We start from the raw sequence: 18,687 nt of genomic DNA, 5'->3' as shown, positions 1-18,687 counted from the left end.
GATCCAGCAATCCCATTTCTGGGCATCTACGCAGAAGGAAAAAATCCTTTTATCATAAGGACACTTGTACTAGACTGTTTATTGCAGCTCAATTTACAATCGGCAAAATGTGGAAACAGCCTAAATGCCCACCAACCCAGAAATGGATTAACAAGCTGTGGTATATGTATACCATGGAATACTATTCAGCTATTAAAAAAAAAAATGGAGAGGGCGGTGCCTGTGGCTCAGTGAGTAGGGCGCCGGCCCCATATACCGAGGGTAGTGGGTTCAAACCCAGCCCCGGCCAAACTGCAACAAAAAAATAGCCGGGCCTTGTGGCGGGTGCCTGTAGTCCCAGCTGCTCGGGAGGCTGAGGCAAGAGAATCACATAAGCCCAAGAACTGGAAGTTGCTGTGAGCCGTGTGATGCCACGGCACTCTACCAAGGGCAGTAAAGTGAGACTCTGTCTCTACAAAAAAAAAAAAAAAAACAAAAAAATGGAGACTTTACATCCTTCGTATTAACCTGGATGGAAGTGGAAGACATTATTCTTAGTAAAGCATCACAAGAATGGAGAAACATGAATCCTATGTACTCAATTTTGATATGAGGACAATTGATGACAATTAAGGTCATGGGGGGGGAGGAAAAGCAGAGAGAGGGAAGGAGGGAAAGGGGTGGGGCCTTTGTGTGTGCCACACCTTCTGGGTGCAAGACACGATTGCAAGAGGGATTTACCTAACAAATGCAATCTGTGTAACGTGGCTTATTGTACCCTCAATAAAAAAAAAAAAAAAATACTGGGAGCTATTCAAACTTAGACATGCAAAATTAAAGATCACAGCTGCTACAAAATACAGTACTTTAAAGACACCTTTCTTTTGGAAAATAATCATTTGGTTATGGACTGTTTGGCATCAATCTTTAGTCATCCTAATTATAGTACCATCATGATGGTAGATGGTTATCATCAATTTCTTCTCTTTCTTCTCTTCCTGCGTGGGCATGCCATACTCTATCAAGATATAAAAGGCAGGTCCTATCCTCCCCTCCTCTTGAACCTGAACTGCATTTAGTGACCTAATTATTGTTCTGGAGCTTCCAAAGCTAGGGCATAAAAAGACTCCTGAGGCTCCTGTCTCACTTCTTGTAACATTCATTCTTGGGGAAACAATTTTCTTTCTGTGTGGAAAGTCAGACTACTCTGAGCACACCAGACATTGATCTCAGGCTTTACGGGGTGTACACCTTCAGAGAAAAGGCCTAAGGAATTTTTACAACTACAAAAAAGCCTAACTCTGTGAGTAACCCAGGTCCAGATCTCTTAAGCCTCTGGAAGAAAAGCAAGTCATTTTAAACTCACACTGAATTTACTTTGTGTGCTTGATGTAGGATATGTTTATTTCTAAATATTATCCTACAGACATTTTACAAGCCATCTGAAAGTGCTCCAGGCAGGAGTTTTGAGCCTAACCTTCTAACCATTGCCACCAAGGTGGGAGACATGTAAGTGAAATCATATTGAACACTCCAGACCACACATTTGTCAGCTGAATGTCACTAAGTGACTTCAGTCACTGCTGTTATGGGACAGAAGAAGCCAAGCCATGCCCAAAGATCTGACCAACAAAACTGTGAAACATAAAAAAATGCTTTTTATTGTCAACCACTAAGTTTTGGGATTTTTACACAGAAAGGATAATCAGAACAATGACTATTATATAAACAGAGGCAAATATTTTTACCATCTAGCCTTATAAAGACATCTGTGATATTCCAGATTAGTTGGGAAATAATCTAGAAAAATGCCACTCAAATCTGCTGTGTTATGCAGTGCACATGTTTGTCCTAGACAACTTTTTTATTTTTTGTTTTTTTTGAGACAAAGCCTCAAGCTGTCACCCTGGGTAGAGTACCGTGACATCACAGCTCACAGTAAACCTCAAACTCCTGGACTCAAGCGATTCTCCTGCTTCTGCCTCCCAAGTAGCTGGGACCAAGGTACCCACCACAACAACTGGCTATTTTTTGGTTGCAGCCGTCATTGTTGTTTGGCATGCCAGGGCTGGATTCGAACCAGCCCACACAGGTGTATGTGGCTGGTGCCTTCGCCACTTGAGCCACAGGTGCCGAGCCTGTCCAAGACAACTTTATTATTCTCCCCTGCAGTGCTCAGATGGGAATAAAAATTCTAAAACTATAAAAGTTCTTTTCAACACATTGATTTCTTTTTCTTTCTTTCTTTCTTTTTTTTTTACATTTTATTTTATTTATTTATTTATTAGAGACAGAGTCTCACTATGTCTCGGTAGAGTGCTATGGCGTCACAGCTCACAGCAACCTCCAGCTCTTGGGCTTAGGCAATTCTCTTGCCTCAGCTCCCAAGAAGCTAGGACTACAGGTGCCTGCCACAATGCCTGGTTATTTTTTGTTGCAGTTTGGCCAGGACCAGGTTTGAACCCACCACCCTCGGTATATGGGGCCAGCGCCCTACTCACTGAGCCACAGGCACCACCCCAACAACACATTGATTTACATTTAAGATAATCAATACTTTGTCTTGCTCCTCAGCTTAGACTTACTTTTATGTTCAAGGTAAAGTAATGAACTGGACTGTCATATTAGTTGTCATCTTCAAGGAGACAATAAGAACAACTTCATGTATAAGGAAATGTTTGAATTGTGATTCAAGGGATGAGCTATGAGATTTTAGCTGATAAATGTACTGGACTGGATCAGATTTCAGAATGCTTTGAAATAAATTTCTGTAATTAAATAAGCCTCCAGTAAGGGATTTACTCCTTTTTTTATTATTATTTTTTTTTTTTACTGTTAAATCATAGCTGTGTACATTAGTGCAATCAAGGGGTACAATGTGCTGGTTTCATATACAATCTGAAATATTCTCATCAAACTGTTCAACGTAGCATTCATGGCATTTTCTTAGTTATTGTATGTAGATATTTGTATTCTGCCGTTAGTAAGTTTCACCTGTACCCATTCTAAGATGTACCTTAGGTGTGGCCCCACACATTACCTTCCCTCCACCGTAACCTCCCCCCCTCCATTACCCTTCCTTGGCCCCTTCCTCATAGTCTTGTGCTATAGGTGGGTTATAGCCTTCATGTGAAAGCTATAATTTAGCTTCATAGTAGGGCTGAGTACATTGGATACTTTTTCTTCCATTTCTGCTTTGCTAAGAAGAATATGTTCCAGCTCCATCCATGTAAACATGAAAGAGGTAAAGTCTCCATATTTCTTTAAGGCTGAATAATATTCCATGGTATACATGTACCACAATTTCCAAGTCCATTCGTGGGTCAATGGGCACTTGGGCTTCTTACATGACTTAGCAATTGGGCTGCAATAAACATTCTGGTACAGATGTCTTTGTTATATTGTGATTTTTGGTCTTCTGGGTATATACCTAGTAAAGGAATTATAGGATCAAAGGGCAGGTCTATTTTTAGATCTCTAAGTATTCTCCAAACATCCTTCCAAAAGGAACATATTAGTGTGCATTCCCACCAGCAGTGTAGAAGTGTGCCCTTTTCTCCACATCCACGCCACATCTCTGGTTTTGGGATTTTGGTATGTGGGGTACTCTTACTGGGGTTAGGTGATATCTCAAAGTAGTTTTGATTTGCATTTCTCTGATGATTAAGGATGATGAGCTTTTTGCATGTGTTTGTAGATCTTGCATCTGTCTTCTTTAGAGAAGTTTCTCTTCAAGTCCCTTGCCCACCCTGAGATGGGATCACGTATTCTTTTCTTGCTAATACATTTGAGTTCTCTGTGGATTCTGGTTATTAGACCTTTATCGGAGGTATAAAGTGCAAATATTTTCTCCCATTCTGAGGGCTGTCTGCTTGCTTTACTTACTATGTTCTTGGCTGTGAAGAAGTGTTTTAGTTTGATCAGGTCCCAGTAGTGTATTTTGATACTGCTTCAATTGCCTGGGCGTCCTCCTCATAAAATATTCACCCAGGCCGAGTCCTTCAAGGGTTTTCTCTGCACTTTCTGCAAGTATTTTTATAGTTTCATGTCTTAAGTTTAAATCTTTTTTTTTTTTTTTTTTTTTTTAGGGAGGAAAACCTGCTTTTATTTAGCATTTTAAGATATAAAGTATATATTTTATACTAGAGAGAAGGAAGAAATGAGACAGGGAGAGAGAAGAGAGCAGAAATCAATGAGAAGAAAAACATTTTTTAAAAATGTATGAAACAAATGTGCTTATTACAACATGGGAGAATTTTAATAAGTTTAAATCTTTAATCCAGTGACAGTCTATCTTAGTTAATGGTGAAAGGTGTGGGTCCAGTTTCAATCTTCTACAGGTTGCCAGCCAGTTCAACCAGCACCATTTATTAAATAGGGAATCTTTTCCCCACTAAATATTTCAATTGGCTTTTCAAAGATCTAATAACGGTAAGTAGCTGTTTCATCTCTTGGTTCTCTATTCTGTTCCAGACATCTACTTCTCTGTTTTTGTGCCAATACCATGCTGTTTTGATCACTATCGATTTATAGTACAGTCTCAGGTCTGGTAGCGTGATTCCTCTTGCTGTGTTTTTATTGCTGAGTAATGTCTTGGCTATTCAAGTTTTTTTCTGATTCCATATAAAATGAAGTACTATTTTTTCAAGATCTTTAAAATATGACAATGGAGCTTTAACAGGAATTGCATTAAAATTATATATTGCTTTGGGTAGTATAGACATTTTAACAATGTTGATTCTTTCCAGCCATGAGGATGGTATGTTTTTCCATTTGTTAACATCATCAGCTATTCCTTTTCTTAAAGTTTCATAGTTCTCTTTGTAGAGATCTTTCACGTCCTTTGTTAGGTATACTCCCAACTATTTTATCTTCTTTGGCACTACTGTAAAAAGAATAGAGTCCTTGACTATTTTTTCGGCTTGGTTATTGTTGGTATATATAAAGGCTACAGATTTATGGGTGTTGATTTTGTAGCCTGAGACATTGCTATATTCCTTGATCACTTCTAGAAGTTTTTTTTTTTTTTTTTTTTTTTGGGCCGGGGCTGGGTTTGAACCCACCACCTCTGGCATATGGGATCGGCGCCCTACTCCTTGAGCCACAGGCACCGCCCCACTTCTAAAAGTTTTATAGTAGAATCCCTAGTGTTTTCTAGATATACGATCATATCATCTGCAAAGAGTGAAAGTTTGATCTCTTCGGACCCTATGTGGATACCCTTATCACCTTTTCTTCCCTAATTGCAATGGCTAAAACTTCCATTACAATGTTAAAGAGCAATGGAGACAATGGGCAACCTTGCCTGGTTCCTGATCTAAGTGGAAATGATTTTAATTTAACTCCATTCAATACGATATTGGCTGTGGGTTTGCTGTTGATGGCCTCTATTAGTTTAAGACATGTCCCTTCTATACCAATTTTCTTAAGTGTTCTGATCATGAAGGGATGCTGGATATTATCAAAAGCTTTTTCTGCATCAATTGAAATAATCATATGGTCCTTATTTTTTAGTTTGTTTATGTGCTGAATTACATTTATAGATTTATGTATATTGAACCAGCCTTGAGACCCTGGGATAAATCCCACTTGGTTGTGGTGTATAATTTTTATGATGTGTCATTGGATTCTGTTTGTTAGGATCTTATTGAGTATTTTAGCTTCAATATTCATTAGTGATATTAGTCTATAATTTTCTTTTCTTGTTGGGTCTTTCCCTGGTTTGGGGATCAAGGCGATCTTGGGTAATAGTCCTTCTTTTTCTATATTTTGGAAGAGGTTTAGTAATATAGGTACTAGTTCTTCTTTAAAGGTTTGGCAGAATTCTGATGTAAAGCCATCTGGTCCTGGGCTTTTTTTTTTTAGGGAGATTTTGTATAGTTGATGCTATTTCAGAACTTGATATAGGCCTGTTCAACATTTTCACTTCATTCTGGCTAAGTCTTTGTAGGTGGCGTACTTCCAGGTATTGGTCGATTTCTTTCAGATTTTCATGTTTCTGAGAGTAGCATTTCTTGTAGTATTCGTTAAGGATTTTTTTAATTTCTGAGGGGTCTGTTGTTATTTCATCATTACCAATTCTGATTGATGAAATTAGAGATTTTACTCTTTTTTTTCCTGGGTAGGTTGGCCAAAGTTTTAACTATTATGTTCATCTTTTCAAAAAAACAACTTTTTGATTTATTGATCTGTTGTATAATTCTTTTGTTTTCAATTTTATTTAGTTCTGCGCTGATTTTGGTTCTTTCTTTTTTTTTTTTTTTTTTTTTTTTGTGGTTTTTGGCCAGGGCTGGGTTTGAACCCGCCACCTACGGCATATGGGACTGGCGCCCTACTCCTTGAGCCACAGGTGCCGCCCTGATTTTGGTTATTTCTTTCCTCCTGCTGGGTTTGGGGTTGGAGTGTTCTTTCTTCTCCAGTTGCTTGAGATGTCCCATTAAGTTATTAACTTCCTCTCCTTCCATTTTCTTGAGGAAGGCTTGCAGTGCTATAAATTTCACTCTTAGGACTGCCTTTGCAGTATCCCAGAGGTTCTGGTAATTCATGTCTTGATTGTTGTTTTGTTCCAAAAACTTGGTAATTTCCTTCTTAATCTCATCTATAACCCATCTACATTTCAGCATAAGGTTGTTTAGCTTCCATGTTTTTGTATGGGTGTACAGGTTCCTGTTATTATTGCGTTCAACTTTTATTCCATGATCATCTGAGAAGATGCAAGGAATAATTTCTATTTATTATTTTTTTTTTTTTGTAGAGACAGAGTCTTACTTTATGGCCCTCGGTAGAGTGCCGTGGCATCACACAGCTCACAGCAACCTCCAACTCCTGGGCTTAAGTGATTCTCTTGCCTCAGCATCCCAAGTAGCTGGGACTACAGGTGCCCACCACAATGCCCAGTTATTTTTTGGTTGCAGTTCAGCCAGGGCCGGGTTTGAACTGCCACCCTCGGTATATGGGGCCGGCGCCTTACTGACTGAGCCACAGGCGCCGCCCTTTTTTTTAATTTTCTGAGGTTAGATTTGTGGCCTAGGATGTGGTCGATTTTGGAGTATGTTTCGTGGGCTGATGAGAAGAATGTGTATTCAGTTTTGTTGGGATGAAATGTTCTGTAGATGTCTGTTAAGTCCAGATGTTGAATGGTTAAGTTTAAATCTAAAATTTCTTTGTTTAGCTTCTTTTTGGAGGATCTACCCAACACTGCTAAAGGGGTGTTAAAATCTCCAACTACTATGGAACTGGAGGAAATCGAGTTACTCATATCTGTGAGAGTTTCTCTTATAAATTAAGGTGCGTTCTGGTTGGGTGCATAAATATTAATAATTGAAGTCTCATCATATTGAGTATTACCTTTAACAAATATGAAGTGTCCATCCTTATCCTTCCTTATTTCAGTTGCTTTAAAGCCTATTGTGTCTGCGAATAGGATAGCAATGCCTGCTTTTTTCTGATTTCCATTTGCCTGGAATATAGATGACCATCCCTTCACCTTGAGTCTATATTTGTCTTTTAATGTAAGATGAGATTCTTGTATGCAGCAGATATCTGGCTTAAGTTTTTGTATACAGTCTGCCAACCTGTGCCTCTTTAGAGGACAATTTAAACAATTCACATTAATTGATAATATTGATAAACCTTTTGAGAGTCTGGTGGACATTTTTAATCCTTTTTCAACTGTGCAAGTTGGAATTTGATTAAAATTTTCTGGGTGGGTTTACTTTTGTGGTGGAGGATTACACTGGCCTTTATGGAGGATAGGTCTGAGAATATCCTGGAGAGCTGGTTTAGTTATGGCAAATTTCCTCAACATGTGAATGTCATTGAAGTATTTAATTTCTCTGTCATAAATTAAACTCAGTTTAGCTGGGTACAGGATCCTGGGTTGAAAGTTATTTTGTTTTAGGAGATTAAAAGTCAATGACCATCCTCTTCTAGCTTGAAAAGTTTCAGCAGAGAGATCTGCAGTTATTCTAATATTTTTGCCTTGTAGGTGATGGTTTTATTTCATCTGGCTGCTTTCAGAATTTTCTGCTACATATTAACTTTAGTGAAATTGATTATGATGGGTCTGGGGGATGTCTTATTTGTGTTGAGTCATGCTGGAGTTCTGAAACTGTCTGCTATCTGAATTTCAGAATCTCTTGGCATGTCTGGAAAGTTCTCCTTCATAATTTCAAGCAGAAGAGACTCTGTGCCTTGTGAAGTCACTTCATCACTTTCGGGGATCTGTATAAGACGAATATTAGTTTTCTTCTAATTATCCCAGAGCTCTCTGAGAGAGTGATCTGTTTTTTCCCTTCATTTCTCTTCCTCTTTGAGAGCTTGGGAGCATTCAAAAGCTTTGTCTTCGATGTCAGAAATCCTTTCTTCTGCTTGCTCTATTCTGTTACTGAGGGATTCTACTGTGTTTCTCAGATCTTTGAGGGCTGCAACTTCTTGTCTCAATGTGTCAAAAATCTTTGGTCATTTGTTCTTTGAATTCATTGAATTCTTGAGATATATTTTGGGTTACTGCTTGGAATTCTAATTCGATCTTATTTGCTATCCAGATTCTGAATTCAATTTCTGACATCTCAGCTATTTGTTTGTGCATGGGATCTTGTGCTCTTCCGCCCCATTGAGCCTTGGGGGAGTTGATCTACTCTGATTATTCATATTGCCATAGTTTGTCTGTTGATTTCGCCTCATGATTGTTTTTTGTCATTGCCCCTGGCCATCCTCAGAGTTGGGGAGGTGTCTCTCCAAAATTAGACCCCAGTGTGATCACTCTATTTTTGCTGGATCTTTGTAGGGAGTGACCCTGTGTAGTTCCTCTGGGGCTGCCCAGCCAGGGAGTTCTGGTTGTGGAAGCAGCTCTGGAGTGTGACTCACCCGGATGCAGCGAGAGGGTGAGAGGTGATGCTCATGGTTCTGGGAGTGCCTGGCACCCAGTGACTTTGGTACAGAGAGCCCAAGGCTCCAGCCATCTCTGTTCAAGAGAAGGGCACTGCGCAGAGGCAGGGAGAGCTCTGGAGGGCACGTGGCTACCCGAGTCCCTGGCCAGACGGGCAGGATGGTGTGGAGGCAGGGAGGGTACAGGTGGGAGGATACAGGGTTGTACGGCTCCTGCAGTTCCTTGTCAGTGCATGCAGAGGCCCAGCAGGCACAGGTCCCAGGTCACGGGTCATGGCACAGCTCTTATGGAGGTCCAGGAGGCACCAAGCCCATGAGTTTGAGTTTGCTATGAGCTGTGGCACCACAGCACTCTACCCAGGGCAACAGCCCAAGTCTCTAGTGTGCCAAAACCCATCTTACTCTTCCCTGAGTGTTAAGGCTGTAAGGCAGCTCAGTCCCTGCCTTTAGGCTGCTCAGTCACTAGGTTACTAGTTCCCACCCAATCCTGGCTCTGTGACCCTGAGGGTGGAGCTTGCCGGGGCAGTTCTCTCACAATCGCTCCCTGCAGCCCACAGCTGAACACTATTAGCTCCATTTGGCTCAGCAGCTCAGTCTGGGGCCCTAGACAATGCCCAAAATTCTCCGCACTCCTGCTCAAGCTCTCCCCAAGAGAGTTCAACTGAGTGCCAAGTCCAAACACACCATAACAGTTCATAGGTGAGGCCTTTCTGGTTTGCAGTCTCACTGCTGCTTGTACTTACAGCTGCTGGCAGGATTAGGTCGATCAAACACACGCAAAACTTGCCAGTTTTCCACTGTTTTTGTCCTCCTATTGGGTTCCAGAAGTCCCTTGCTGACTCCCTGTATCCTCAAAGGGATGGTTATAGCCAGATCTCACCAGCCAGAGATGCCTGGAGTCTTATCTCCCCAGACTCAGTGTGCCCAGTTGCATGGAAGCTGTTACTCAGCCGCCATCTTGCTCCAACTCTGGGATTTGCTTCTTAACAGAATTCTGTCTTAGTACAGTATTAAAAGACATTACAATGAATGCCTACAGAGCCCCATGCAACTTAAAATTTACCTTGAGCTTTGCAATTGCTCAATGCAGGAAAATCTTAGGGAGTCCAACAAAGGTGAGTGTATAAATAAAACTGCTAAATTTAATCAACTCTCAAGTGCTTTTTAAACAACATCTTGAATCATAAATTACTTTTGGTAAAAGCTTAATAACTAAATTTGGTTTGGTGAGAACTTAGTTATTTGAAAATTTATATAAAAAGTAATTGAATATGTTTTTTGTTAATTTTTAATAGTCCTTTTTACTCTTTAATGCAGAATCATTGTATAGCAACAAAAAATGCAGTCAATTTCTAAATTCATTGATTCTGTTTCTGTTCAAGGAATGATCATTCTCATTAAGAAAAATAGAAAAATGGTTGTCATTAAAGATTCATCTCCTTGGGGCATATTAAAAATCATTACAAGGCTGAAAGGATGCCATGCTTCTATAAAGTTACCTTTTTTTGTTTTTTTTTTTTTGTTTTTTTTTTAGAAACACAATCTCACTTTGTCACCCTCAGTAGAGTACTATGGCATCACAGCTCTCAGCAGCCTCCAGCTCTTGGGCTTAGGTGATTCTCTTTCCTCAGCCTCCCAAGTAGCTGGGACTATAGATGCCTGCCACAATGCCCAGCTATTTTTTTATTCCAGTTTGGCCAGGAGGTGGGATTCAAACCTGCCACACTTGGTATATGGGGATGGTGCCCTCCTCCTTGAGCCACAGGTGCTGCCCCCAAAGTTAACTTTTTTGTTTTAGCTTTAAGGTGTTTTTTTTGTTTGTTTGTTTTTTTCAAATTGTTTGGGTCCCTTAAGAAAATAAAGAGCAAATGAACTGGCTTATAAGCCTATAGACTAGTGGTTCTCAACCTTCCTAATGCCTCCTAATGCCCCAACCCTTTAATACAGTTCCTCATGTTGTGGTGACCCCCAACCACAAAATTATTTTCGTTGCTACTTCATAACTGTAATTTTGCTACTGTTATGAATTGTAATGTAAATATCTGATATGCAGGATGTATTTTCATTGTTACAAAGGGGTTGAGACCTACAAGTTGAGAACCTCTGCTATAGACACTAATGGAACTGACTTGAATAACTTTAACTTCCAGCCTTATTTTTAGCCAGGAAAGACAATTTTCAAAGTATTTTTTATTGTCTTAACAAAAGTCATTAAATAAAATGCAGACATAAAATTGAAATGGCTTGCAAACACTCTATTTTATGCATCCTAAACTCAATGGCTAGAAAAGTTTATAACAATGACCATGTTAGAAATAGCTCATTTCTCAGAATACACAAAGGGCTATGTCAGTAGCAGAGTGACTTGTTTTGCAACCACTGCTGTTAAATGAAAAGAAAAGCTATCTTCTTATTCAAGGTTGAGTAGAACAAATTGGTTTATGGCTTATGATAGCATTGTGACATAATAAATGCCATATTAAAGTAAGAAGCTATTATTTTTGGCCTTTTATGTATATAGATCAAGAGCTACACGGTGGACTATTTCTATGCATTGTAGAAGTTATTGCTCCCTCCTTACCCTGGAGGATGAATTAATTCATTCTCTTATCAAATATTTTATAAGCATTTATTATTGGTAAAAGAACCGTATAAGGATGGTTGGTCTTTACAGTGAAAAGGTACAGAAATTGTTAACTCATAGTTTTTTCAGCGAGGACTAAAATCAGTCTGTCTCTCTACCTGCTTTCTTTCTCTGCCTAGCAAACTTACTAGCAGCCCACCCCCAGTTCTTTTTTCACAATCTGCTGAGGAGTTCAGCAGATCAAAAGAAAATATGTATTCTTCTATTTACTTTCACCAGATCCTTTCCCTTTTAGAGTTTGTTCTGAAAGGACCAAGCTAACTTCATTTTGTTAAAACTAACTCCATTTTGTCTCACGGCCTTCACTGACCTCACTTTGCCTCACAGCCTTCAATTTACAGCTGCATACCAAAGGTGATAGGCAACCTGCTTGCAGACCAAAGGTGATAGGTAACCTGCTTCCTCCTCCACCCTGGGCTCCAGTGTGTCTGCCCCGAGCAATAACGGCCCCCTCCCTCGACCCCAGTAGTAGTAAATCTTTCCCCTAAGCAATCAGCCCAACTCAAACATTGTTTAGGTCCTTAAGCCCTTATTCCCCCCCCCCCCCGCTTTTTCTTTTCTGTATCCTTAAAACTGCTCTTTCCTCTGTGGTAGGGGCTTCTCTGCCCTTCTGCTGTGCCAGAAACAGGAAGCCCAGACTCGAGTCTGTGAATAAACAGCTCCTTTGCTTTTGCATTGGACTCAGCTCCTTAGTGGTCTTTATGGGGGATTTCAAGATCTGGGCACAACATTTGGTGCATTGGCCGGGAAGTCCCCCCAAGACCCCTGAGGACATCTGACCCAAAGAGCCGCTGTGTGGTAGGTGTCTGTCTGTCTTGTCTGCCTTGTCTGTCATGGTTGTTTTTGGAAGTCTGGAATTTGTAAAAATGGTTGGTGTAAAGTCAAGGTGGACGCACTGGAGGCTTCCGGCTAGGGGTGCTGTGAAGACGTTCCCCCCCCCCCACCCGAGATGTGGAACCCTCGGGGCATGGTGTGGATGCAGGCCCTTCCCTCCGAGATGTGGAACCCTCAGGGCGTGGTGTGGCTTGTAGTTTTTCTGGGTGGACGAAGCTCCCGCAGCATGGTCAGAGACCATCGTCCTGTTGTTTCTGTTGGCTGTGGATTTGTATGTCTTCAGTGTGTATGTCTCTTGTATTACCTTGGAATTTTAGTGTGGCTGAACTCAGAGCTCAAAATTTGGGACTTGTGGTGGAAAAAAGAGAGCTAAACTGATTACTTTTTGCAGCAGTGAGTGGCCAACATTCAATGTTGGCCAGCCTCTAGATGGAACTTTTCATCTCCCCCTCCCTGGCTGAAAGCGCTTCCCTGTTCTCACAATGCAGGAGAGTCTCCTAACCCCATAAACCTTCTGCGCTGCTTTACTCCATTTTGCAGGATAGTGCAGACTAATATTTACTTTGCCCTCCTTTGTATCATCCCTTGCTGAACGTCTCCCCCTGTGGGGGTTGCCCCGGTGCTCTCCTGGGGGCAGGGTGCCCCTCCCACGGCACCACTGTTCCCCCAACCCCTTGGCATTAACCCTCCATCCTGGCAAGGATGAGGCGAGGAAGCAGTGAGGGTGGGGGTGAGGAGGGACACAAGTACTGAGAAACAAATGGTCAGTTGAGCCTGCCGGGGCTGGAGGGGTGAGGAAGCCAGAGCTAGCAAAGGAAGGTTCGAAGGAACAGGGTGATGGCGGCGACCAGCCCGGGTGGGGACCGGGACTGGAAGAGGTGCCCAAGCAGCCGGCTGGTCTGGCGGCTAGGCTAAGGCAGGGGCGGATCGCGCCTTTGGGCCTGGAGGACTTTTTTTCTCTCCAGGGGCCACTCAAGAAAAAAAGCCAAGTGAGTGCACGGGGTCGGTGGCCATGTCAGCTACCCACTCCATCCATCTTGAAACACAGACCAAGAAAGCTAACATGTGCACGAGGTGGGGAACCACAGCCCCTCCCACCCCCTGGCCCGTGACAGCCGCTGCCCAGCGGCTCCAGGATGGCTGAGAAGGCTCCACGAAGAAAGTGGCAGAGGGCCCCGCCTTCCGTGGGGCGGGCCCACCTCCTGTTTCAGCCCCCCCCCCCAGCAGCGCTGGCAGATCTCGATGCCTGGATAAAGCTAAGAACCTTTTATTATTGGCCCTTTGCCACTGGTAATTTGTATAAATGGAAAAAATATTTTTACAAACTGAATCTTTGTCAAAGGATAAGATTCTTGCCTTTTAAACCTTCTAATTATCAGTTTGGCTGAACGAATGGGTGACTTAATGGTAAACTGGGATTCTGTTTTATAGAAAGTGAGTTTTTGAGATTAAAAGAAACTAGACAGAAAAGAGAATGGCATTGTGAAAAGAAAGAATCCTGTGTGATAAATTTTGTCCTGAAACTAAATGGTTGTGTAAAGAAGTGAAAGGCAAGGCAAAAGTTAAAGAAAGTTTAGAATGTTTGTAGATGGTCTGTGCAGATTAAATGAAGCTCATAACAGGGAATTTGTGAAGATGTTTTACATGTGATCCAGTTGACTATGTATTTCCTTTAAAATCTTTTGACTTGTAATTTTATTTGAACAAATGTTTTAAGCCTTTGATATTTGATAAACCTTCCAAAATCAAAACTCTAAATCTGGGGCTTGGTGCCCGTAGAGCAGTGGTTGCAACGCCAGCCACATGCACCGAGACTGGCGGGTTTAAACTTGGCCCAGGGCAACAACAACAACTTTAAATTTGGTCTTCTTGAAATATTAAGACCACTGAAAATCATGAGAAAACAAATTCAACTTGTTTAATTTGTCAAAAATATATAAGAAACATTGTCAAATATGAAATGGTAATTAATTTTGTGTGAATTATGGTTATATGTATATATATTATAAAGCATTGGTCTGTCCTAACATATATTATCAGTAATAATTTTAATTCATCTAAAAAAAGTGTTTTTGATAACTGACCAAGGCCCAAGTTCATCCTAAAAAGAAATATTAAGAGAGGCTAACGAATTCTCTTGAGTTCAAATTCCTGATGTCTTGGGAAATTGAGTACCTTTGGACTAAAAGCAGATTTTTAGAACTTTCATTAAAAAGATAACATGTCTATAAGTATTACTAACTTAACTTCATAAAAACAGAAATCAGTTATGTGGAAGTGGACTAGTTTGTAATGACTTTTTGTTCAAAATATTGTTGATTCTGTCTGTGTTCTGTTTTCCAGAAGTCAAGAAAATAATTTTCTGTCTTTTGAGCTATTTGTAACTTTTCAAGCAATGTAGGTACTTATGAGCAGAGTTTGAAACATGTATTTTTCTCTGTCCTTGATTTCTCTAGAATTTGAAAGTCATTTGTAAGCATTCTTAATTTCTGACAATACAGTAATTTGCATAAGTTCAATAAGAATCTGTTTTGTTTCTATAGAACATAATGAAGGCACTGGTTATTTTACCAAGGCTTTGGCTGGAGGTGTCCAGACTGCATTAGGGTGTCCAGACTGCATTAAGGAATTCAGGTTGACTTTATAAGGCCAATAAAAAAAATAGCCCTTTGGAAAACTGGCCAGATACCCATCAGTAACATTTCCTTATCTGTAGTAAGTAACGAAGGTCACTTGCTGACAGGTTCGGGAATCAAAATGTGCTTGGGGACCTCAAGAGAAGAAAAATTTACCCAATGCATATAGGTATCTAATGGCACAGATGAAACCTGGGCTCTGAAAGGTTTTCAAAAAGTCCAGTCTGAGATTCCTTATAAAAGGTTCCAGCAAAGCCAATTTTAAAGGAAAGAAGAGCCTAGATGGCTAATAATTAATTATTCTTACTGCACTTTATGCAAATAAACAGACCCCGTATATTGAAAGTACGGTTTATTTTGGCAAATAAGTTCATTCTACTATAATTTGCCTTTAGTAAAGAGAGAGATAGGAGAGAGAAAAATAGTTTAAAAGAAGGAAAAATAGGCTGTGGCCTACCTGTATTAAATCCAGGTATGTGTCCTGTGCCAATATGTCAGTGACCTCCTTTCAGGACATCCTACCCAGGAGGGCTGCGCCCAAGGCATGGACTGTCTTTTGTGACATCTAGAGGTATGTGGCTATAAAATGTCTAAGCGAAAGGCCCAGGTCTGCCAGCAGCAAGTATGTTATCTAAGATTTACTGTCCAGCAGGGATAGAAGTATCTAGGCATGAAATAAAGACAGGTCATTAATCGCCTCCCCACCTCCAAGAGCTGAAAGCAGGTTTGGGAATTCTCAGGCCCAGTCGGCTTCTGTTGTCTTTAGATCCCCAACTTTGCCCTCTTAGCTAAGCCCTTGTATGAGGCAACTAAAAGAGGGAGAGCCCTTGGAGTAGGAAGGAAAATAAGAACATGCCTTCTCCCAGCTAAAGATGAGGCTGATAGCTGCACCTGCATTAAAACTGCCAGACTTGGCCAAGCCCTTTACTCTATATGTCTCAGAGAAAAATAAAATGGCTGGGGGTGTGTTAATCCAGCTGATGGGTCCTGGCCAAGGTCTGCACCCTGTTTACGGGCCTTAGCTGCTACTTCTCTCCTTATGCAAGAAGGTAATAAGCTAACTCTGGGCAGGGTCTCAGAGTGAAAGTACTGCACTCTGTGGTTAATTTAACAGACACTGAGGGACATTTTTTACTCTCTAATGCAACACTCTGAACCAAGCCATGCTCCTTCCAGTCAATAGAAGAGAGACTAAGCATGACTGTACAGAAATTATAGATAATGTGTACTCTAACAGACCTGACTTGCGTGACCAGCCCTGGACAGATACAGACTAGAACTTATATGTAAATGGAAGCAGTTGCGTGACAGCGCAAGGTGAGCAGTGGGCTGGGTATGCAGTGGTCACCTTAACAGAGACTGTGGAGGCTAAGCCCCTCCCTCAAGGGACATTGACTCAGAAGGCTGAGCTAATTGCCTTGACTGGAACCTTAGAACTAAGTCAAGGGAAAAATTTCAATGTTTTTCTGACTCTCCAAGTACACAGGACATTGTACAAGGAGAAAGAACTATTAAATTCTGGAAAAAAATGAAGACAGTAAGTATCAGCAGGAGATAACTTCAGTTGTTAGAGGCAGTATAGAAACCCCAAGAAGTGGCAGTTACGCACTGTTGTGGACATCAAAGAAATGTTTCCACCATCGCTAAAGAGAACACTAGGGTTAGTACTGAGCCAAAAAGGGCTGCATCTCAGCCTTACCAGGTGTCACGAATAGCTCCCCTCATTCCGTGGGTTCCGGAGTTCACCCCTATCTACTCCCAGTAGGAAAAGGAATAGTTAGCAGTGTAGGGGAGCCAGGAAACAGAGAGAGGATAAGTAAAGATGCCAGATGGACGAGTAGCAGTCTCCCAAATTCTAAGAGCCACCATAGTGACAGGAGTATTCGATGAAGTTGCTGGGCTAGTACTTTTACATCTCCCACCTGCCAGCCCTAGTCAAAACTGTCAGTCTACAGTGTGTCACTGGCAGCCAGTTCAACACGTGCCAAGGACCAGCGGAACCCCCAAGAATCCAGTCATATAGAGCAATGCTCTTTGAGGACTTCCAGTCTTTAGTGTTTGTACCTCTTGTCTCTATGGAAGATCAAGAGGACCAAGTCTAAGTCTAGAATCAGAACCTGGTCCCCCTGAAACCACGGTAAAAGGAACTTTACACCATCATCCTGACATCCAACATGCCCTGCTCCAGCCACATACTGGGAGCTGGCTGGTCAACGCATGGCTGAAGCCTGAGGAAACTCGAACAGGAACAGTCCCAGAGCTGGTATAAATCTGTGTTCAGTAAATCCCCCTGGCTCACAACCTTAATTTCGACCATAGCAGGCCCACTTGTAATCCTGTTACTACTGTTAACGTTCGATCCCTGCATAATTAACAAGTTACTAGCCCTCATCTGATCCAGGATCAATGCGGTTCAAATAATGGTTTTACAGGCAGAGTATACTCCTCTCAGCTCTGGATTCACTGACGATGGCATAGAGCTAGGGCCCGTAGAACCTGCTGAAGACCCATGATTGGATCTTCTATGCACTAGAAAAGGGGGGAATGAAAGGACCAAGCTAACTTCATTTTGTTAAAACTAACTCCATTTTGTCTCACAGCCTTCACTGACCCCACTTTGCCTCACAGCCTTCAATTTATAGCTGCATACCAAAGGTGATAGGCAACCTGCTTCCTCCCCCACCCTGGGCTCCGGTGTGTCTGCCCTGAGCGATAATGGCCCCCTCCTTCGGCCCCAGTAGTAGTAAATCTTTCCCCTAAGCAATCAGCCCAACTCAAACATTTTTTAGGTCCTCAAGCCCCTATCCCCCCCCCCTTTTTCTTTTCTGTATCCTTAAAACTGCTTCTCCCTCTGCGGTAGGGGATTCTCTGCCCTCCTGCTGTGCCAGGAACAAGAAGCCAGACTCGAGTCTGTGAATAAACGGCTCCTTTGCTTTTGCATTGGACTCGGCTCCTTAGTGGTCTTTGTGGGGGATTTCAAGATCTGGGCACAACAGTTCCTATTGCCCTCAACTGGTACCTGAAAAGTTCCTGGAGGAATAATGCAGATGTGAATATCAGGCCTCAGAATCAGAAACACCTGTAGATAAAGTCTGTCTCCAACTTTACCAGAGAAGAAAGAATATGGCATTCACATTGAGAATACTGTTGACAGAAAAGAAGCCATACTCATTAAAATAATTTAAGGAGGTTTATTCTAAGCCAAATTTGAGGACTGTGATCCAGAGCCACACCAAGACGCCTTGAGCAAGGGGACTCACAGGGGTGGGGTTACATTTTTGTTTTACACATTGTAGAGAGTCAGGAATTACAAGTGATGTCATAAATCAATACATAAAAAACATACACTGATTTGGCCCTAAAAGGTGGGCTATCTGGAAGGAGAGGGGCTTACAGGTGGTTTTAAAGATTCTTTAGCTGACAATTGTCTAAAGATAGGGGGTCACTGAAAAGGAAAGGTTAAGATAAAGAAACTGTTAGAGACAAAATGCCTTACCAGGATAGACTCAAGTGGTTTGGTATGTATAATGAGGAGGTAGTCTTAGACCTGTTAGTGAGTCACAAGGACATCTTTATGAAGATGGAAAGAGGGTGTCATGAGGTGTGTCCGAACTCCTTTTTCATGGCTAACAACTTAGTTTTAGGGATTCTCTTCTTTGCCAAGACGGTCCAATCTGTCAGCCACTTAGGAAGAGCCTTAAGATT

This window comes from Nycticebus coucang, chromosome 11 (assembly GCF_027406575.1).
Source record: "Nycticebus coucang isolate mNycCou1 chromosome 11, mNycCou1.pri, whole genome shotgun sequence".
NCBI classification, from domain to species: Eukaryota; Metazoa; Chordata; class Mammalia; order Primates; family Lorisidae; genus Nycticebus; species Nycticebus coucang.
This window is presented reverse-complemented; position numbering follows the sequence as displayed.